The 22,986-nt window shown below is 40.5% G+C and overlaps 1 protein-coding gene across 1 annotated transcript in view; it reads left to right on the top strand.

Annotated features, from left to right (window-relative positions):
• Positions 1-18,809, top strand: part of LOC126480764 (mediator of RNA polymerase II transcription subunit 23) — a 187,260-nt gene extending 168,451 nt beyond the window's left edge. Inside the window, exon 23 of the mRNA XM_050104054.1 lies at positions 17,942-18,809. The gene's annotated coding sequence lies outside the window, so the exon portion shown is untranslated. The remainder of the gene's footprint in view (positions 1-17,941) is intronic.
• The last annotated feature ends 4,177 nt before the right edge of the window (positions 18,810-22,986 follow it).

Consider the following 22,986-nt stretch of genomic DNA (forward strand, 5'->3'; position numbering starts at 1 on the left):
CTCATCTCTGCTTGCACCGCTTCATCAGTATCAAAGTGAAGCCCTTGAAGGTGTTCTTTAAGTTTTGGAAACAGATGAAAATCGGATGGAGCCTAGTTTGGACTATGGAGGATGATCAATGACAGTGAACCCAAGGCGTTGGATTGTTGTGGATGTCGCAGTGTTCATGTATGGTCTGGCATTGTTTTGCAAAAGGAGAGTGTGTTCCATGTGTGGATGATCTTGTCAAATTCATGCTTTCAGTTTTCGGAAGGTTTCACGTGCACCGGCATAGTTAAGTTAGACACTACAATTTGGAACCCTCCAGCGGCAGAAGGTACAACTTGTATCAGCAAACTGAGAAAGTCAACTGAGTAATATGCATGATGTGTAATACGCCAACCAATACGAAGGAAAGAATAAAAAATTCATCAGGAGTGCTTTTCAGCATGCCCTCATATTAAGAAAAGGCCTGAACATGTGCTAGCACACCTTCGTCTGTTCTACTTCCCATTTTATAGCTTCCTTTTGAAAAAATACCTCATTCTTTTAGTAATACTCTTGATTTCCTTACCATGTATTCAGTGGTGTTAAAAATGGTTTGAATATTTCCCCCCCCCCCCCCCCCCCCCCTCCACCCTTGAAGTTAGTGCTAAGATAAGTATTTGCAGTTTTTATGTAACGCAACTACTCGTAAATTTCTCAAGAAGTTTTTTGCACCAAACTGTTAGTCTGCATATGCAGCACTGCCATGTGACTCAGATACATTTTGCACTGGTACATGAATCACTTCTGATGCTGTTATCTGGAATTTTAATGCTAACCAACGAGGCTTGGATGAAATTATTCTGGGTGCCTATCTTGTATTCTTTTGATAACTGTAAGTATTTTAGGTTGATCTGGTGTATATTCTGGGTCTTCAGCTTGACATTCATCCATCCCTGGTTAACTATATAATGTAGAAGATAAAATGGCCTTATAGCATGTTATACAATGTCTAGTACCTGGGATAAATCCAAAACTTTTATACTTCCTTGCCATGATTACAGAAATAATTTTCAAAGCTTCCCTAACACTCTTTTTACAGTGCTTATAAAGGGTCACAGCAAATTCTTTGTCTATCTTCAAATGTTTCCAAATAGTGCCTTTGATGAAAAGAACAAACACTGTCAGTATTTTCACAGGTACTTCTTAGCTTCAGTAATTCAGTATCAGCTTGATTCAATCTCTTTTGTACTACTACTTTCCTTCTGACATGCTTCTGCTGCCACAAAACCTATAGAATATTTGTTTTCCACAATGATTTCTAAATCAAGTGTGTATGTTGCAGAAAAGAAGTGGATGATTTAAACGTTTTCTGACACTCTAATCAGTCAAATGTGTATTATGAAGAATCTGTAAGCAGAAACAAGAAAGAGTTAATAACTATTTTATGTGATTTCTAACACTTGTTTTAGGGAAGAAATAAGATTTAAATCTGACATAGCAAAAATCTCTGTGTAGCATGATTAGAATAAAACTGTTGCCAATTCACAGCTCTCAGACTTCCACTATTAGTTGAAACTTGTGTATTACTTTAAAGTACCCTATCAGACTGAAGAATTACTGAGGGAAGTAGTCAGGCAAATAGCAAACAGGAAATAAAAAATAAAATAAAAAGTCCTCCTTCAGAGATAAAAAACATACATACAGAAAAACTAACATGTACACGGCCTCTTGTACTCTATGAATGGTGGTAGACTAAATGTTTCATAGAATGAAATTTTCACTCTACAGTGGAGTGTGTGCTGATATGAAACTTCCTGGCAGATTAAAACTGTGTGCCAGACCGAGACTCGAACTCGGGACCTTTGCCTTTGGCGGGTAAGTGCTCTACCAACTGGGCTACCCAAGCACAACTCACGCCCCGTCCTCACAGCTTTACTTCTGCCAGTACTTCGTCTCCTACCTTCCAAACTTTACAGAAGCTCTCCTGTGAACCTTGCAGAACTAGCACTCCTGAAAGAAAGGATATTGCGGAGACATGGCTTAGCCACAGCCTGGGGGATGTCTCTAGAATGAAATTTTCACTCTACAGTGGAGTGTGTGCTGATATGAAACTTCCTGGCAGATTAAAACTGTGTGCTGGACCGAGACTCGAACTTGGGACCTTTGCCTTTCACGGGCACACAGTTTTAATCTGCCAGGAAGTTTCATATCAGCGCACACTCCGCTGTAGAGTGAAAATTTCATTCTAGAAACATCCCCCGGGCTGTGGCTAAGCCATGTCTCCGCAATATCCTTTCTTTCAGGAGTGCTAGTTCTGCAAGGTTCGCAGGAGAGCTTCTGTAAAGTTTGGAAGGTAGGAGACGAGGTACTGGCAGAAGTAAAGCTGTGAGGACGGGGCGTGAGTTGTGCTTGGGTAGCTCAGTTGGTAGAGCACTTGCCTGCGAAAGGCAAAGGTCCCGAGTTCGAGTCTCGGTCTGGCACACAGTTTTAATCTGCCAGGAAGTTTCATATCAGCGCACACTCCACAGTAGAGTGAAAATTTCATTCTAGAAACATCCCCCAGGCTGTGGCTAAGCCATGTCTCCACAATATCCTTTCTGTCAGGAGTGCTAGTTCTGCAAGGTTCGCACGAGAGCTTCTGTAAAATTTGGAAGGTAGGAGACGAGGTACTGACAGAAGTAAAGCTGTGAGGATGGGGCGTGAGTCGTGTTTGGGTAGCCCAGTTGGTAGAGCACTTGACCGCGAAAGGCAAAGGTCCCAAGTTCGAGTCTCGGTCCGGCACACAGTTTTAATTTAAATGTTTCATGTTTTTATCAGATATTGCTGCTCAGCCATTTGAAGCAACGAGCACTACAGCTTTATTGAAAAAGTATCATTTTTAGCGAAAAGGGTCATTCCACGTCAAATCAACAAATGAAACCATCGTTTTCAACCTTACCCTCTCGGATTTAAATGAAAATAAGTATGCCTGTAGTACTCATTAATAGTACCACAAATTAATTTTTTTCGCATTTTTCTGATAAAAAGTTACCGAGTAATGGACTTTCAAAAGTTGAAAAAAAATGACAAATTTTTGACTCGCGGAACAATGTTGTTTTCTTTATATCTCATGTTCTAATTAAGCTAGAACAATAAAATTTACTTCATTGGAAAGCTCTTTTAAAGACCTTTTATATGATACCAAACATCATTAGTTTAATATATACACACACATTGTTTATAAAATCAACATTGTTGAATTTATCGAATTTTGAAAAACTGTATTTTTAAAGTTCTCAAAAAAATATATGTGAAAGATACACTTTACATCTACATATTCTGAAAGTTTCAACTTGGGATGAGCATGGGATCACTATCAAAAGCAATTTTATGTTTACCACAATTCTCCAAATCACAGTCAGATAGGTGAATTTCTATTATTTTGCTACACATGAAAACATTACGGTGTTAGATTTTGTTACATGGTCCACAAATTGTACTTTTGAAACGAATAACTGCTTATTAAACTTTAGTGCTAATTATTTATTAATACCCTTAAAACCATGGGGGGGAAGAAAAGAAAGAAAAGGAAGCTACCTCTCATTTTAAAGATCATATATAAAATGATTCTTTGGTGTTACTATCTGCAATCTATTCACTATTTTATCTCTGGTTAATATTGTCAGCAGTTTTCACCTATTGTTGAAAGTGACCCACACTTTCTTTTGTTGTGAGGCAGCTGTAATGAAATTATGTGATTAACTCTGAAATTTGTTTTGAATCTAGCTTAAAGGTACTTTTGTACAAACCTTACAAGAGTATGTAAGTTTGTATGCCTACAACCAGTTAATGTTTGCTTACTATTAACATAATGAAATATTTTTTTACAGGAAGTGAAAGAATAGAGAAGTAATATTTTGTAGTATTGAATATAGAAAGCTGGGACATTCAACTTCAGAAACATTGTTTTAAATTAGTTTGCTCACTTGAGAAATATGAAATGCCTAAAATTTCAGCTTTGTGCTGTAATCCATTTAATGAAAAGGGCCACAATAACCATAAGAAAAACTTCAGCCTGTTTCACAATGGATGATAGCAAGAAAACCTTTCTTAACTTTAAATCAAAAAATGTGTGACAACTGCCGTAAAAAAATTGCATGAGTAGAAATTTGTGATACATCTAGCACAGAAAATGATGATGATCTACTTTATTCTGTGGTGAAATAAGAAAGTGAAAAGGTTTTATGCGATAGTGACGTACAAGACATTGCAGCAAGTGAGGCCTTAGAAAGGTTGAATGCTTCTTTGCAGTCCGTTGGTGAATCGCCAATTAAGAAGAAATGACTGTGTGAGGCAAAATATCCTAAGGAAAAACTAATTAAATCAACTTCAACAATTCAAACGAAGGGATTATTGCTTCCCTCCGAATAAGAAGGGGTACATCTTCATGCAGAATCTGAGATGATCAGTCAGCTAAAAGATAAATTTCGTACATGTACATCTCGAAGTAAACAGATGGAAATTCTTACCATTTTACCTAAAAGTTGGAATGTTAAGAAGCTTCAAGATGAATTTAATGTTACAAATTACATTGCTCGAAGAGTAAAAGATTTGGTGAAGGCCAAGGGAATTTTATCTTCACCAAACGCAAAACCTGGCGAGACTCTTGATCAAACAACTGCTGATTTTGTTAGAAACTTTTATTGTTCTGATGAGATAAGCAGGGCAGTGCCTGGGATAACGGAGAAAAACTAGAAGTACAAAAACAGCTAGTTTTAAGTAATTTGAAAGAAATTTACGCGAACTTTAAAGACAACCATCCAGAGCTCCACATTGGATTTTCGAAGTTTGCAGACCTACGTCCCAAAAATTGTATTTTAGCTGGAAGTTGTGGTACACATAGTGTCTGTGTGTGTACTACCCATCAAAACTTCAAACTCATGCTCACTGGATGTAACATTCCTCAGCTGACAAAGGATGAAGATAACCCAATAAAAACTTACAAAGACTGCATTGCAAGAGTTGTATGTAATCCGTCATTACCTGCTTCTCATTTTGGTGAATGTAAATTCTGCCGTGGCCCAGAAACATTTAAGACATATTTACAAGATCTGTTGAATACTAATGATATTGATAATATAACTTATCAGCAATGGGTTTCCGTTGATCACACATCTCTAGAAATAATCATAAAATCATCTCACAACTTTATTGGTTGTTTCTTTTTTTTATTTATTTTTTATTTTTTTATTTGGTAATTTAAAATTGCTTACATGACATTCATTTGTTGCTAGTCAACAATCAACCTTCCAAAAGAGACTGAGAAATGAACTTAAAGAAGGCAAGGTCTTAATGATCTGTGACTTTTCTGAGAATTACTACTTTGTCATCCTGGACGAAGTTCAAGGCTATCACTGGACATACATGCAAGCAACGATTCATCCCATTGTTGCTTATTACAAGGATGGGAACAGACTCGAGCACACAAGTCTTGTAATCATATCAGAATGCCTAACACATGACACTATTGCTGTGCATTTGTTCCAATCATACTTGTTGGACTTCCTGACTGTTAAATTGGGTAGAAAACAAAGAAAAATATATTATTTCTCTGATGGAGCAGCAGCTCATTATAAAAATAGGAAGAACTTTATCAACCTGTGCCATCATGGAGATGATTTCCAAACAAGCTGAATGGCATTTTTCAGCCACTTTGCATGGGAAGCGAGGTAGTGATGATGTTGGTGGAACAGTTAAACGACTTGTAGCTCGAGCAAGTCTGCAACGGCCATACAGTGATCAAATAATGACACCAAAACAACTTTATATGTTTGCAGAGGATAACATAGAAGGAATGAACTTCAAGTACGCTACTAAAGAAGATCACAAAAATGAAGAAATGAAGCTTATGGAGAGATTTGAGAAATGCTGAAAAATTGTAGGGACACAAAAACTTCACACTTTTATTTCATTTAGCAAGGACAAAATAATAACGAAAGTGTGTTCAAACTCTGATGATAGTGAAATTGAACTGGTATCAGTTTCTGACAGTGATACAATACCGTTCAAAGACATAAAAGGATATGTTGATTGTGATTATAATGGACACTGGTGGTTAACCCGTGTACTTGAAAAAAATCAGGAGAAGGATGAAATCACAGTTTTTTACATCCACATGGACAGTCACCATCTTTTACATTTCTGAGTCATCCAGACATTCTTTCCATAAGCAGTAGGGAAGTAGTAGCAATTGTGAACCCTCAAAATGCTACAGGGCGAACATATAAGTTATCCAGTGCAGAAATGTTGATGTGCAACAGACTGATTAGTTCGAAGTATGAAGAAGTGCACTAATAGGATGCCTATTTGTAAATAATGGTAATTACTAACTGAATTTAGGTCTGATCTCAGGTATTCATCTTTCTGTATTTATTTATTTATTTTAGTTTTCATTTTGTATTTATTAATTACAGAAGCATAAAACATGTTCTTTTGTCAATTATAAGTTATTTTTAATTTCCACATTTTACAACAACATACATCTGGTGAGAAGTAGGCCTAATATCTAAAATAAATTATTTTTTACGAATTTTTAAAGCACCACCCTTAATGTAAAACTGCTTTTGATAGTAATCCCATGCTCATCCCAAGTTGAAACTTTCAGAATATGTAAATGTAAAGTGTATCTTTAACATATATTTTCTTGAGAATTTTAAAAATACAGTTTTTCAAAATTCGGTAAATCCAACAATGTTGTTTTTTCTTAACAATTTGTGTATATATATTAAACTAATGATGTTTGGTATCATATAAAAGCTCTTTAAAAGAGCGTTCCAACGAAGGAAATTTTATTGTTCTAGCTTAATTAGAACACGAGTTGTAAATAAAACAACATTGTTCCACGAGTCAAAAATTTGTCATCTTTTCAATTTTTGAAGGTCCATTACTCGGTAACTTTTCGTCAAAAAAATGTGAAAAAATTAATTTGTGTCATGATTTATGAGTAATATATGCATACTTAATTTCAAAAAAATCTGAGGGGGTCAGGTTGTAGCACTTGTTGATTTGACATGGAATTGCCCAAAAAGGAAAAACGCCCTTCTGATTTTGTGTTGGAAAATATGATAATAGGTGTTATTTGAGGCAACACCCACGGTGGAGATGTCTTTCATTACAAATTTGTAAACATTTGATGCATAATTACAGCATTTTAATAAGTTTATATTATAGTTGATTCTTTTAGCTTTCCAAAACACATCAAATTGAATAAAATTGATTCATAAATAAAAAATGTTGTAGTGGTTACAAACTTATAAGCCACCTATCCTCACGATGTGAGTTTGTAAAAATGATTCGCATTCCAGACTGGCCTCTTACTGCAGTTTCGATCAAAAAATTCTGGAAAACTTACTTTAACCCTCCTGCATTATGTGCCTGGGTGCATATGCCAGGCTTAACAGCTGGAACAATTGTAGGAGTGACAATCCTGGGATAGGGATGTCCGGAAATGTCATATTGTTTGACAAGGATGTTACTGATATTAGGTTGGTGGTTGATATGGAGAGAATATATCAGGGAAAGATCTCAATTCAGGGCTTTACATGAGAGAATCATAGCACTGGCAGTAAAGTGTTGAGGCTTTAGATGGCTGACCTGCACCATGTGACGTGTGTGTGGGGGGGGGGGGGGGGGGGGGGGGGGGGTTTCTTCTAAATATTTTAGAAGTGCTTGCATCCTTTATGCTTTGCAGTTACAGCCAGGTGCAAGACATGTAACATATTTTGAAATACCCTGCTTATCTATTCCAGTGCACTCTTGCCAGTGATTTAGCACAGGAACTGGCTAAAAATTGTAAAAAGTTGATGATTTCTGAACACAAAACAGATAGAAAGAAGGTGGACTGATGTATGAAATTTGCCAGACATTCATTTGTAAATAAAACAGTATTCATGGATTAGGACTCAGGCCTGTACCGGTTAGCCGACGGCTGCCTACAAGGCAGTACAAGGACCGATATGCCATTGGGGGACATGTGATCAGCATGTCACCAATCCCTTCAAATATTATTGCCAGTTGATGGATCATGATGGTGTTGATGCTTCTATATTCAAGCAGCTCCTCATTTCACCTCAAGGGGCTGAGCAGAACCCATTCTAGACCTACCTACATTCACTTGTATAAAAATGTTCTCATGGCTACGCGCGCGCGCGCGCCCACACACACACACACACACACACACACACACACCACAACAGTAGCTCTTTATGGAACTAATTGCCTGAAACTCAGTGTAATCACAATCACAGTATCAGCAAGTACCAGCAAGGTAATATTTTAGTTCCATAATAATGGACTTATGAACAGACGTAATTAGCCAGTGGTGGTATAACAAAGTCACAAAGGAAGGTTTAAATAAGTTATAACTATTGGAAAATAAATTGTAGTGTTGGCAGAAGAGCCAACACTGTGTTTCTAGAGGAGGCCGAAATGCACGCGTTTAATTACACGCTGACTGGCGTGAAGTCTGGAACAGGACAATATCTTGAGAATTGCAAATAAAGTACGTAGATGATGTAATACTTAACTTTAATCCACAATTGTAGAACATCTCTCTTGATGATACATGCTTCACATAATAATTATCAATTGAATACGGCGCCTTGCTAGGTCGTAGCAAATGTAGCTGAAGGATGCAAACAATCGTCTCGGCAAATGAGAGCGTATTTGTCAGTGAACCATTGCTATGAACGTCGGCTGTACAACTGGGGCGAGTGCCAGGACGTCTCTCTAGACCTGCCGTGTGGTGGCGCTCGGTCTGCAATTACTGACAGTGGCGACACGCGGGTCCGGCGTATACTAATGGACCGCGGCCGATTTAAAGGCTACCACCTAGCAAGTGTGGTGTCTGGCGGTGACACCACATTCCTCCCCCGCAAATCGGCGTACGGTTGTGTTATAAGGCTTCCGCCCGCTGTGGGGAGGACCCCATGTTGACGTATGCGACGAGGTGGGGAGCCTAACAACAGGCGAGGCTGTGCCACCCGCACCCGGCCATTCGGTCCGAGGGGAGCTAGGAAACGCCTGAAAACCTAGTCCGGGGTGCACGTCAACATGCGGTGTATGCGCCCGTAGAGAGACAGGAGGGGCCGAAGGGTCGACCTCCATCGGGGCGGGGCAGCCGACGGGCGAAGACGACATCTGGTCCGGAGCCGGCAAGAGTTCCAAGTCGGAGGACAGCTGGTCACGGGAAGTGATCGGCGGCGCGTGACCCAAGGAGGCGCCTGGTAGCTGCAGCGAAGCGTCCACTGCGGGCGGCGGCGGCGGCGGCGGCGGGAGAACAGGCGGCGTCTCGTTGCCATGGGGCAATATGGAAGGCAGCATCGGCAATACCTGGGGATGAGGCGAGCCAGTAGATGGGTCCCCAGGGCGCTGACCGGACGGCACCGTCGCTGAAAGCAGACGGGGAGCGGCAGAACCCGTGCGACGACAGAGGCGCAGCTGATTGAGATGCCGACGCACCTCACCAGAGGCCCCCAAAACCAGATACATAGCGCGGCCGAGGCAGTGAAGAATGCGCCCAGCGAGCCAAAGCCGTGAACCTCGATAGTTGCGATAGTATACAACGTCGCCTGGAGCAAAAGCAGGCGGCGGCCGCTGCACAGGAACCTGATGCGGCGGATGTAGCACAGACATCAAGGTTCGATGAGGACGACCGTGGAGCAACTCAGCCGGTGAGCGACCATCTCGGGGCTGAGAGCGATACAAAGACAAAAAGAACAACAACGCGTCCTCCCGAGAATGCGACTCTTTGAACGTCAACATCTGTGACTTGAAAGTCCGGACCAATCGTTCAGCGGCACCGTTTGACTGAGGCGAAAATGGTGCGGATGTCAGATGTTGAATGCCATTGGCCTTGCAGAATGACTGAAATTCTGCGGACATGAATTGTGGGCCATTGTCGGAAACAATAGTCTGTGGAAGACCTTCAATGCAAAAGATAGCGGATAACGCTTGGATGGTGGCTGAAGACGTCGTGGAAGACATCCTGACAACAAAAGGAAACTTACTGAAGGAATCGACAACAACCAACCATCAAGCATTCCAGAATGGACCAGCAAAATTGATGTGTAAGCGTTGCCAAGGGGAAGTGGCTTTCGGCCATGCAAAGAATTTCCGCGGCGGTGCGGATTGTCGTTCAGCACACGCCATGCAAGAAGAGCACATATTCGTAATCGCAGCATCGATTCCGAACCAAGTACAGTGCGAACGAGCAAGTTGTTTCGTTCGCACTATACCCCAATGTCCTTGGTGGAGAAGCCGTAAGACAGAGGACTGTAATGAACGAGGGACCACGACCCGGGACTGATCATTATCAGAACGCAACAGCAAAACACCAAGTCGTACAAAAAGTCTCTCCTTGTGAACAAAAAATCGGCAAACCAACGGATCCTCGATTCGTGATTTCGACAAGGGCCATTGCGTAGCAACAAAACGCAAAACGGTAGCAAGGACAGGGTCAGCAGCTGTGGCTGTAGCTACACGACGAAAATCAATCGGAAACGAGTCGACCACGTCATCAGTTTCCGCATCAATGAACATGCAAGCAAGTTCGGAAGAATCGAATGCTCTATCCTCAGCAACAGGCAACCGGGACAATGCATCGGCGTTTCCCTGCTTAGCAGTTGACCGATACAAGATATCGTAGCTGTACTGCAAGAGGAAAATAGACCAGCGAATGAATTTCTGCGCTGTACGTGGAGGTACAGGCTTATTCGGATGAAAAAGTGACGTCAAAGGTTTGTGGTCTGTGAGGATGGTAAAGTGACGACCATACAAGAAATAATGAAACTTTGTAACACCAAATATGAGAGCCAAGGCTTCTTTCTCGATCTGTGAATAATTTCTTTGTGCAGACGAGAGCAATTTGGACGCAAAGGCAATAGGGCGATCATGCGAGCCATCTTCGTGCGCAAGGACAGCACCGATCCCGAAATCTGATGCATCCACCATCAACAAAAGGGGCTTCTGGGGATCGAATGGCGTAAGGCAAGTATTTGAAAGCAACGCCGATTTCAACTGGCGAAAGGCGCGTCCGCATTCCGTCGTCCAGACGAACGGAACACCTTTATGGCGTAAGCGATGAAGCGGAGCTGAAATGGAAGAGGCATGTGGGATATATTTGTGGTAATAATTAATTTTTCCCAGCACACTCTGTAGCTGCTTCAAATTCTGCGGCGAAGGCAAGTCTTGTATGGCACGGAGGTGCTCTGGACTGGGATGTATGCCTTGGGCATTGATTACATGGCCCAGAAAGGGTAAGTCCCGAGCAAAAATCACACATTTGTCCTTCCGCAAGCAAAGACCATTTTGTCGCAAGACCTGAAATAATGTTCTGAGATTGGCTAAATGTTCTTCTTCCATCTGTCCGGAGATCACGATATCGTCCAGATAGTTTGCTGCAGTAGGGACCGAAGCACAAACAGTTTGCAGATATTGCTGAAACAATGCAGGGGCGGATGCACACCCGAATGGTAGTCTTTTGAATCGATACAAACCAAGATGCGTGTTAACCACCAAGACGCGCTGGGATTCTTCGTCCACCGGTATTTGCAAGGACGCATCTGCCAGGTCCAACTTCGAAAAATATTTACCCGGGCACAGTTTGTCAAAAAGATCTTCCGAGCGGGGTAAAGGATAAGTTGCAATCAATAATTGTGGATTCACTGTAGCTTTGAAGTCCACACAAAGTCTCAATTTACCGGAAGGCTTTGGCAAAATTACTAAGGGTGATGCCCAGAGAGAAGCCTGCACATGTTCAATCACACCTTGTGATTCCAAATCGTGTAATGTTCTTGCGACCTCATCACGCAATGCGTGGGGAGCATTGCGTGCTCTGAAAAATTTCGGTTACGCGTTTACTTTTAGGTCCAAATGTGCTTCATAGTTCTTAGCGCAACCAAGGCCCGGTGCAAAAATGTCTGCAAATTCTTCACATAGACGAGAAACACTGGCTGAAGGCACAGTCTGGTTCACTGATAGGACCTGATTTACTATAGACAAGTTAAACAACTGAAATAAATCTAAACCAGACAAGTTCACCGTAGAAGAAGAACGAAAGACGAAAATGACACAAGTTGTGTTTGTCCCTTGTATGTTGCAAGAAGGCTGCACTGTCCTAACACAGGGATATTCTGACCGGAATAACTATTTAACTTAACATTTGCCGCACGCAACGGAGGTGTGCCCAGTTGTTTGTACGTGTCTTTATTGATCAATGAAATCGCAGCTCCGGTATCGAGCTGGAATGGTATCACGTTGCCATGAATGTCCAAATCTACAAAAAGTTTATTGTCCTGCTGACGACAAGAGCGACTGTCTCGTGCAACGTGAACTGACACTGGTACAGAAGCACTTGCGACGTGACGGGATTTCCGTCGATGTCGACGCACACTATTTGTGGGACGAACACAGTCACTGTGAGAGAGAGTGGCACTGGGCGGAGTGGAATGAACTACATGAATGTTCATGGGCGAAGGTTCACGAGCCTGAGTATTCTTGGTTCGATTGCGGTGCGAAGCAAAGGGCCTGGAATGGTTGTGAGTGTCCGTTCTGAGCTTTTTCTGGCAAACACTCTGAACATGTCCTTTTTTATTACAGAAAAAGCAAATAGCTTGGCGTGACGGGCAATTCTCACGCGGATGTCTAGTAGCACACCGCGGGCATGATTTTAGCACTGCATTTGCCTGCTTACGCGGCACACGTGGTTGCGCGGACGGGCGCGAGGGCTGTTTACTGTTCCGTGCGGCTCGCCCGGCGGGCCGGTTAACGTGACACACGGCTGGCGAAGTTTCAAATGATTCCTGAGCAAAGTCAAGTGTGTCTTACCTATCCAATATGTCTATCACTTGTTGAAGGGAGGGATTGACTAGTTTCAAAATCTGTTCCCTTATACGAACCAAAACGGCCTTGCTGTGCTGGTACTGCGAATGGCTGAAAGCAAGGGGAAACTACAGCCGTAATTTTTCCCGAGGTCATGCAGCTTTACTGTATGATTACATGATGATGGCGTCCTCTTGGGTAAAATATTCCGGAGGTAAAATAGTCCCCCATTCGGATCTCCGGGCGGGGACTACTCAAGAGGATGTCGTTATCAGGAGAAAGGAAACTGGCGTTCTACGGATCGGAGCGTGGATTGTCAGATCCCTTAATCGGGCAGGTAGGTTAGAAAATTTAAAAAGGGAAATGGATAGGTTGAAGTTAGATATAGTGGGAATTAGTGAAGTTCGGTGGCAGGAGGAACAAGACTTCTGGTCAGGTGACTACAGGGTTATAAACACAAAATCAAATAGGGGTAATGCAGGAGTAGGTTTAATAATGAATAGGAAAATAGGAATGCGGGTAAGCTACTACAAACAGCATAGTGAACGCATTATTGTGGCCAAGATAGATACGAAGCCCACACCTACTACAGTAGTACAAGTTTATATGCCAACTAGCTCTGCAGATGACGAAGAAATTGAAATGTATGATGAAATAAATGAAATTATTCAGATTGTGAAGGGAGACGAAAATTTAATAGTCATGGGTGACTGGAATTCGAGTGTAGGAAACGGGAGAGAAGGAAACATAGTAGGTGAATATGGATTGGGGCTAAGAAATGAAAGAGGAAGCCGCCTGGTAGAATTTTGCACAGAGCACAACATAATCATAACTATCACTTGGTTTAAGAATCATGAAAGAAGGTTGTATACATGGAAGAACCCTGGAGATACTAAAAGGTATCAGATAGATTATATAATGGTAAGACAGAGATTTAGGTACCAGGTTTTAAATTGTAAGACATTTCCAGGGGCAGATGTGGACTCTGACCACAATCTATTGGTTATGACCTGTAGATTAAAACTGAAGAAACTGCAAAAAGGTGGGAATTTAAGGAGATGGGACCTGGATAAACTAAAAGAACCAGAGGTTGTACAGAGATTCAGGGAGAGCATAAGGGAGCAATTGACAGGAATGGGGGAAATAAATACAGTAGAAGAAGAATGGGTAGCTTTGAAGGACGAAGTAGTGAAGGCAGCAGAGGATCAAGTAGGTAAAAAGACGAGGGCTAGTAGAAATCCTTGGGTAACAGAAGAAATATTGAATTTAATTGATGAAAGGAGAAAATATAAAAATGCAGTAAGTGAAACAGGCAGAAAGGAATACAAATGTCTCCAAAATGAGATCGACAGGAAGTGCAAAATGGCTAAGCAGGGATGGCTAGAGGACAAATGTAAGGATGTAGAGGCCTATCTCACTAGGGGTAAGATAGATACCGCCTACAGGAAAATTAAAGAGACCTTTGGAGATAAGAGAACGACTTGCATGAATATCAAGAGCTCAGATGGAAACCCAGTTCTAAGCAAAGAAGGGAAAGCAGAAAGGTGGAAGTAGTATATAGAGGGTCTATACAAGGGCGATGTACTTGAGGACAATATTATGGAAATGGAAGAGGATGTAGATGAAGATGAAATGGGAGATATGATACTGCGTGAAGAGTTTGACAGAGCACTGAAAGACCTGAGTCGAAACAAGGCCCCCGGAGTAGACAATATTCCATTGGAACTACTGACGGCTGTGGGAAAGCCAGTCCTGACAAAACTCTACCATCTGGTGAGCAAGATGTATGAAACAGGCGAAGTACCCTCAGACTTCAAGAAGAATATAATAATTCCAATTCCAAAGAAAGCAGGTGTTGACAGATGTGAAGATTACCGAACTATCAGTTTAATAAGTCACAGCTGCAAAATACTAACACGAATTCTTTACAGACGAATGGAAAAACTAGTAGAAGCCGACCTCGGGGAAGATCAGTTTGGATTCTGTAGAAACACTGGAACACGTGAGGCAATACTGACCTTACGACTTATCTTAGAAGAACGATTAAGGAAAGGCAAACCTACGTTTCTAGCATTTGTAGACTTAGAGAAAGCTTTTGACAAAGTTGACTGGAATACTCTCTTTCAAATTCTAAAGGTGGCAGGGGTAAAATACAGGGAGCGAAAGGCTATTTACAATTTGTACAGAAACCAGATGGCAGTTATAAGAGTCGAGGGACATGAAAGGGAGGCAGTGGTTGGGAAGGGAGTAAGACAGGGTTGTAGCCTCTCCCCGATGTTGTTCAATCTGTATATTGAGCAAGCAGTAAAGGAAACAAAAGAAAAATTCGGAGTAGGTATTAAAATTCATGGAGAAGAAATAAAAACTTTGAGGTTCGCCGATGACATTGTAATTCTGTCAGAGACAGCAAAGGACTTGGAAGAGCAGTTGAATGGAATGGACAGTGTCTTGAAAGGAGGATATAAGATGAACATCAACAAAAGCAAAACGAGGATAATGGAATGTAGTCTAATTAAGTCGGGTGATGCTGAGGGAATTAGATTAGGAAATGAGGCACTTAAAGTAGTAAAGGAGTTTTGCTATTTGGGGAGCAAAATAACTGATGATGGTCGAAGTAGAGAGGTTATAAAATGTAGGCTGGCAATGGCAAGGAAAGCGTTTCTGAAGAAGAGAAATTTGTTAACATCCAGTATTGATTTAAGTGTCAGGAAGTCATTTCTGAAAGTATTTGTATGGAGTGTAGCCATGTATGGAAGTGAAACATGGACGATAAATAGTTTGGACAAGAAGAGAATAGAAGCTTTCGAAATGTGGTGCTACAGAAGAATGCTGAAGATTAGATGGGTAGATCACGTAACTAATGAGGAAGTATTGAATAGGATTGGGGAGAAGAGGAGTTTGTGGCACAACTTGACCAGAAGAAGGGATCGGTTCGTAGGACATGTTCTGAGGCATCAAGGGATCACCAATTTAGTATTGGAGGGCAGCGTGGAGGGTAAAAATCGTAGAGGGAGACCAAGAGATGAATACACTAAGCAGATTCAGAAGGATGTAGGTTGCAGTAGGTACTGGGAGATGAAAAAGCTTGCACAGGATAGAGTAGCATGGAGAGATGCATCAAACCAGTCTCAGGACTGAAGACCACAACAACAACAACATACGAACATCAGAAACGTTCTGTGCAATTGCATCACGCACCATAGTATCTGAATAAGGGAGTCCACATTCACACTCAAAAGCACAATCCCTTGTAAGGCCTTGCAAAGTTGCAACCCACTCCCGATTAGTTTGACCGGCCGTATGTTTTGTACGAAAGTATGTATACCTTTTTGCAACTACATTGACCGATTCCTTGAAATATGCATCTAATGCAGACAAAATTTCGTCGTAGGACAGAGTTGCTACGTCGCGTCGGGGAAACAATTTCACTGTCACACGGTACGTCTGGACGCCGACACATGATAGTAATTGAGGATGCCGCTCATTACCTTGAATTCTGTAGGCGGCGAGATGGAATCCAAATTGGCGTGACCACTCCGTCCAGCTTTCCAGTGCCGCATCAAACGGACGAAAAGGTGGTGCAACTGCGTGTTGTGGCTGCGGTAGCGGTGGAGCGGAGGCTGCCGCATCGGTTTGCATTGCACGTTGACCCTGGACGAGCTGTCCAAGGGCATCCAATAAGGCCTGCGTGTGCTGATTCTGCAAGCGATAAAATTCGGACAGTACATCTGGAGATTGTGTGAAGCCATGACAAGTAAATTAGAGCAATACAACCGTTAAATCTTCGTCGCCATTTTGTAGTGTTGGCAGAAGAGCCAACACTGTGTTTCTAGAGGAGGCCGAAATGCACGCATTTAATTACACGCTGACTGGCGTGAAGTCTGGAACAGGACAATATCTTGAGAATTGCAAATAAAGTACGTAGATGATGTAATACTTAACTTTAATCCACAATTGTAGAACATCTCTCTTGATGATACATGCTTCACATAATAATTATCAATTGAATACGGCGCCTTGCTAGGTCGTAGCAAATGTAGCTGAAGGCTATGCAAACAATCGTCTCGGCAAATGAGAGCGTATTTGTCAGTGAACCATTGCTATGAACGTCGGCAGTACAACTGGGGGGAGTGCCAGGATGTCTCTCCAGACCTGCTGTGTGGTGGCGCTCGGTCTGCAATTACTGACAGTGGCGACACGCGGGTCCGGCGTATACTAATGGACCGCGGCCGATTTAAAGGCTACCACCTAGCAAGTGTGGTGTCTGGCGGTGACACCACATAAATGTCATCAATTCAGACATATGAATTATAGTAGCAGAAAAATGAATGTTTTAGAACAATTCTTGAAAGTATAAAATATCAGACTTTTCCCCCACTGTCTCCAAATAATAATGCGGATGGTAAATTAGCTATATGTTTAGAAGTGTATTTAAGGACCATAGATTCTGCAAAAACTTATATAAGCATGTGATAATGAACTTAGAGTCTGTGTAAAGAGCATGCTTGAACAAATTAAAATCTTTAGTATGTTATATTTTATTAAAGTAAATGGTTCTGGATAGTAAATATTAGCTGTAGGTAATATTTGATTTGGAGAAGATAAAACCTGCTAATTTATTGAATGTAGGCAAAACCTGCTAATTTATTGAACGTGATGAATTTAATGCTTTCAGCAATTGAACAGTTTTTGTATCTATGATTTTTTTTAAATGAATTTAAGTTATATCCTAATGTCCCATAAATTAGCAAGCTTGCTTCACCTCAGAAGGCATGAAAAGTTAAATGTCTGAAAACCAAGGAATGTCTATTAGGATGAACTATAAAATCTTCATATTCGGTACCTTGTTCCTTCTAGCACTTCTGGAACCACTTTCTCAGGGTAAGGTTTACAGTTTTCCAGTTTGTTGCTCCTCCTCCCCACCACACACACACACACACACACACACACACACACACACACACACACACACACACACCTCCTCTCTCCCTCCCTTCCCATCCAGAATGTAAACTGTAATATCAGCTCCACTACTTCCTCATTTTACTAAAAATTTCTTGTAAATTTAGTGTGTGTGTGTTTGTGTTTTATATTGTTTTCTTGTTTACTTTTACAGTCTGCATCCTGCTGCTCCACCACCCACCCACTCTGTAGGGGCAGCAGGATCATCAATTTCTGTCGGTACTGATGTGTGTATGTGAAATACACAACAGAAAACTGAAGCTCTACTGCGTGTCAAAAGTAGTGCAAATGCTTTCAGGCCACAAGTACAAACCTCAGAAAATGTTTCATATATGATACAAAATGAGAAATGATGTGTACAAATAAATAAATGAAGTCCAGTAACAATTTGCCAAAGCATGACAACCCAAACTCTTCTGATTAAATGAACCCCAGGATATGACTCTCAAGGAAGGTGCTATGTAAAATAGTTTCTTCTTCTATAAATGTTGTCATGTTTACAATAAATGAAACTTGTTATGTCTGTAAGTCATGCATAAAAACATGTTATAAAGACTGAAAGTTGTTTAAAACAACTTTGCAATATGAGTGTCAAGGTTACCGTTGATGGTACCAACTGAAATGTGGCAGTGTTGGTGAAAATATGCATCTTCATTACATTCCTTTCATAAATTATTTTATGGTCATCATCATTTTATCCATATTTTTATGCCAGTCAAAAGCTTATCATTGTGGATCAAGAGAGCTGAAATGAATCATTGTAAAGAGTGATGGTGCTACAGTATACCTTAAAAAAATAATAAATGTACAGATTGATACAACACAGTAATGTAAAATCTCAATCAGAGTATGAAGAGCAGTATGAGAGAAAAATAGCCACCCACAGTTTAAGGAAGTGTTGAGAAATTGACAGACTCCCAAGTGACTCTCTTTTCTCATATTGTACTTTGAGTGGATGTACATACTTACTTCTGTATGTAATTTATACCTGGCAAGTATTGTGAATAAAATTTTTTTTAATAGTTGTGTTTGTATTTATTTATTGTTTCATTCAGAAATAACATATGACCTGTGAAGCAGGTATTGGCAAATTTTTTGGAATTGAACAATATCATCACAAGAATTCACAAATTCTTCAGTTATTGCTCTAAAACAGTCTATAGTTGCCACACAGTACCATGTAAAATACTATTTGCACACTTCTGCTTTGCAGCTTGACTCCTTAGTTCAGCAAAAACTGAAGTACTCCAGGCCAGTACTGTTTGTTCACCAAGCTCTGTCAACCTTTGCAATTAAGCAACACTGTAGTGCAGTATAGCTGTTGGTGACTATTATGTTTCATTTCATTGTGTTTTTTATACCGTGTATAAATCACGTAGTTTTGAAAATTTTTGTATCGGCTTTTGGTGTTCGTAATGTGCAGTATGGTGTTCCACTGCTTCTCTATCGTGATAGTGACTGGATAGATAAAGCCTACTCATGAGCTACGGCGTTCATTTATCCAATTTCGCTCACTAGGTTCTATCTTCTCGCTCTCCAATATCTGCATAGTGGACTTTGTTTTTCAAAGTGTTGCTGTCCAACATCCAAATACTCAAAATAAATACAATGCTTCTCATCAACAGTGTGTTGTATATTGTGCTCCCATTTACAATGACCATGCACGGCAAAGTTTATCTGTTATTCAGAACATCACCAATAGATTTATGCAGACTATGTCCGAAATGGTCTATCTTGGTTAACAAGTACCAATTGAATATAAAGATAGCAGCTTTTCTCTTGTTCGTATGCTGTCTTTGGTATTTCATGACTGCTCTTCTTTCATGGCTCGTATCACATGTGCAAGGCAGCACCTGACAACACAGAATAAACCACTGAACCAGCAGGTACACCGAACGTAGTAAGGTTTCTGTCATCATCCCACCTTACAGATATGTGGCATCCATCCATTCTAGAATACGTGCATGTAAATTAAACACATGTCCAAACAGCAGGCTATACCAATTCATTATTTAAATGAACTTTTTGTGGTATCAATCATCATTTGATGGTTTGGTAAATGCTTACGCAACACATCACTTCACCAAAGTCACTGCAGATTCCTCCCCTTAGGTGAATGATGTCATTACTATTGTGAAACATAAATAAACAATGAATATTTAAAGCTGAGAATCTAATTTTAACCTTCTTAACTAAAAGTATCAACAGCTTGTGTATACTTGATGCTTGATCCCAGCTGCAACTGCATCTCCTGTGTAGTAAATATACTTATTCATGTTTATTAATTGTGGAATACGCAACATGAATTATAAACCATTAATCATAGGTGTGTGTGTGTTTGTCCTCACATCGCTTTCATTAAATCTTTTTACACCTCTACCAAGGACTCATGCTTTCCATGAATATGAAACCACAGATAACAAATATTATCTGTATGGATCATCAAACAGTTCTACAGTATCTCTTTATTTTCTGCATGTGGACCAAATTACCCAAACCTCTCATAAAAAATTCCTGTAAACTCAACCATGTCACTTCTCATCTCCAACAAGAATATAGTAATAATAATAAAATAGAAATTCCTTTAATACAAACTTTTAGAAAACTAAAGTCACCCTTCCCATAGGAAGAGTATATGAAATTCTACTAAACTTACAAAGCTATAATGGGATATTGATCTGTGTAAGTTGTTATAGGAAACACAACATCCATTTATATAAGGCTGGTTTTCTCATCAGACACTTTCGGCATTTATGAGACAGCCATCAAACCAGAGGAGTCACATTTTGAACAATTAACAACCCTATGCTGCCAGGCATTCTGTAATCAGTTACATTCCTTTCCAATACGTAAGAGTAGCATACAGAAATCGGCACTTACGTCTTCATTATTCCATCTTTTTAATTAGCATATGGAACACTTTAACGAACTCAGGTAAATTCAACTCCTTTGCTACTTTGGGGCAACCTCGAGGCTGACAGTCCTACTTACGTAGTCCCTGTGAAGATACACCTCTTTCCATGGACTAACAGCCCTGCTTACATAGTAACTGTCAAGATACACCTCTTTCCATTGGAGGATTACCTCTACACCATCATTTAGCTCTCCAACTGTGATAGTGTCTCTGTTTGTGCATTCTTATGAAAAGGAAAGTTGCTACTCACCATGTAGCAGAGTTGCTGAGTCGCAGATAGGCACAACAAAAAGACTGTCACAAATAAATAAAGCTTTTGGTCATTGAGGCCTTTGTCAACAATAAAAATAGACACACACACACACACCAGTGTGGTTTCAGTTGGCTGAGACAGTGGTTGTGTGTGCGAGTTGCATTTGTGTGTGTGTGTGTGTCTACCGTTGACAAAGGCCTTAATGGTCAAAAGCTTGATTTATTTGTGACAGTCTTTTTGTTGTGCCTATCTGCGCCTCAGCTCTCCGCTATATGGTTACATTCCATCCTGGATTTTCCATTGTTTGATTTTATTTATGCATTCTCCTTTTTCTCTCAGGTACAGGTCTTCCTTTTCCTCTAGGTTCACTTATCCTTTCCAACATACCATACATACATTACATATGGATTAGGTTGCAAAATCCTATTAATATCATTTACAACTCTACCCTGTCCTTCTATACATAGATATTGAGGTAGTGTACTCCTGCTGTAGTCCATATTCATACCTGCTTTCTAATCTGTCTTCTGTGCTATATTCATCATACTCTGTACATACTCATTACTTACCTACATATTACTGTAACTCAGAATGCCCTCATATTATATGTTTCACCAATCAAATGTTGATGTTAGCCCATCATATTTTCACTTTATAGCTAAGGCTAGGTTTTGCCTCCCTTTGTTGGCCATTGTTTGCCAAACATGAATGTACCATTATGTCACGTTTGTATAATTATCTCATTATGTATGCATTAGTTAGTCTGTCATATTACTCAGAAAATGTAGGATAGTTCAAAGTAATTACAGTTTTAAAGGAGATAGTGGAAAGGGTAAGAGACTGCTATTAGGAAAGCTAAAGCTGAAAAAATGTAGCAGCCGACTTGATACCTAGCTGACGTGAATCCTCTAAATTCATATGGAATGTGATTCACCTGAGGCATGTTGCTTAGGACATGTATCTTTTGATAGTGTCTGTAAATCCATGGTACAACAATGGGCACCCAAAATACCCCACGGTCCCATCCTATGCCAATTTATTTGTGGGCCACCTAGAGCGGTGGTTCCCAACCTCTCTGAGACAATTACCCTGAGTTCAATCAGATATAAGCTAGTGCCCCCTCCTCTGCCCCCACCACCATCATCAGAATCAGGCCTAAATAATCTTTAGAACGAAATATCAATTTCTTCGAACACTTCCATTTTTAAAATATTGAAAGATTAATTATATTTTGTTCTCATAGTTTTTTTTTTATATTTTGTTCTCATAGTTTTTTTTTACCATCAGTGACTGCTACCAGCAACTCCTTTTTGGTAAAGGAAGCTAACTAGTCACATTGATGATAGACACTTGTTACAAAATGTGACTGCTTTGCACCATTCCTCTCCTTACTGACACATGCTTCACCCTAACCCACATACCTACCTAAAATCAATCAAATTAAAATTTATGCACTGCATTTGTTATTTGTAAATCAGTTGATTGCTGGACTCCTACTTCTAATATGGCAGAAATTGGAAGTCTTCAAGCTGCAAATGGTTTGCATCTGACCACTGCCACTAATAGCAATAATAATAACAATAATATGTAGGCACTATTGCAGTGTAGTAGCCATTACCTACACTGAGGTGACGAAAGTCACGGGACACCTCCTGGTATCGTGTCGGACCTTCTTTTGCCTTAATGCAGCAACTCGATGTGGTATGGACCCAACAAGTTGGAAATTCTCTACAGAAATATTGAGCCATATTGCCTCTGTAGCTGTCCATAATTGCAAAAGTGTTGCTAGTGCAGGATTTTGTGCAGGAAGTGACCTCTTGATTATGTCCCATAAATGTTCGATGGGATTCATGATGGGTGATCTGGATGGCCTAATCATTCGCTCGCATTGTCCAGGATGTTCTTCAAACCAGTTGTGAACGATTGTGACATGGTGCATTGTCATAAATAAAAATTCAATTGATGTGGGAACACAAAGTCCATGAATGGCTGCAAATAGTCTCCAAGTAGCTGAACATCCCACTTCCAGTCA

Source organism: Schistocerca serialis, chromosome 5, assembly GCF_023864345.2.
Source record: "Schistocerca serialis cubense isolate TAMUIC-IGC-003099 chromosome 5, iqSchSeri2.2, whole genome shotgun sequence".
Classification (NCBI taxonomy): domain Eukaryota; kingdom Metazoa; phylum Arthropoda; class Insecta; order Orthoptera; family Acrididae; genus Schistocerca; species Schistocerca serialis.